We start from the raw sequence: 618 nt of genomic DNA, 5'->3' as shown, positions 1-618 counted from the left end.
ATGTGATTTAAAAAACATACAATCAACATATTGTATGTTGATTGGCTTTATTAATAAATTTTTTTCTAAAAAGTATATGCATACACATATAGGTAAAAAAAAAAAACTGTACACAAATATTTATCCATAACAGAACAAAACTGGAAACACCTGGATGTCCCTCAATAGGGGAAGGTTTAAGCAAACTGTGGTATATCCATACCATGGAATACCACTCAGTAATAAAAAGAAACAAACTTTGTTTGCCTCAGAAACACATATACTAAAATTGGAATGATACAGAGAAGATTAGCATGACTTCTGCATAAGGATGACACACAAATTCATGATGTATTCCTTATTTTTCATCGAAAAAAAGAGGAAAGAATTATTGATACATGGAACTACCTGGATGAATCTCCAGAGCATTAGGCTAAGTGAAGAAAAGCTAATTCTCAAAGGCTACAGATGGTATGATTCCATTTGTGTATCATTCTTGACATGACAAACATCATAGAAGCAAAGAACAGATCAGTGGTTGCCAGGGGGAAAAGCTCGATGGGGCAGGAGAGAAATAGGTGTGGCTATAAAAGGGCAATGTGAGGGATTCTTTTGGTGATAGAATGTTCTGTATCTTGA

General features: G+C 34.1%; 1 non-coding gene across 1 annotated transcript; it reads left to right on the top strand.

The window, feature by feature from the left end:
- Positions 1–238: 238 nt before the first annotated feature.
- LOC143672259 (U6 spliceosomal RNA) lies at positions 239–345 on the top strand. The gene has a single exon (XR_013169729.1). It is a non-coding gene; the product is annotated as a U6 spliceosomal RNA (small nuclear RNA).
- Positions 346–618: the final 273 nt, after the last annotated feature.

The sequence above is a fragment of the Tamandua tetradactyla genome, chromosome X, assembly GCF_023851605.1.
Source record: "Tamandua tetradactyla isolate mTamTet1 chromosome X, mTamTet1.pri, whole genome shotgun sequence".
Taxonomy (NCBI): Eukaryota; Metazoa; Chordata; class Mammalia; order Pilosa; family Myrmecophagidae; genus Tamandua; species Tamandua tetradactyla.
Note: the sequence above shows the minus strand (reverse complement) of the source record. Positions and strands in the feature narration are given on the sequence as shown.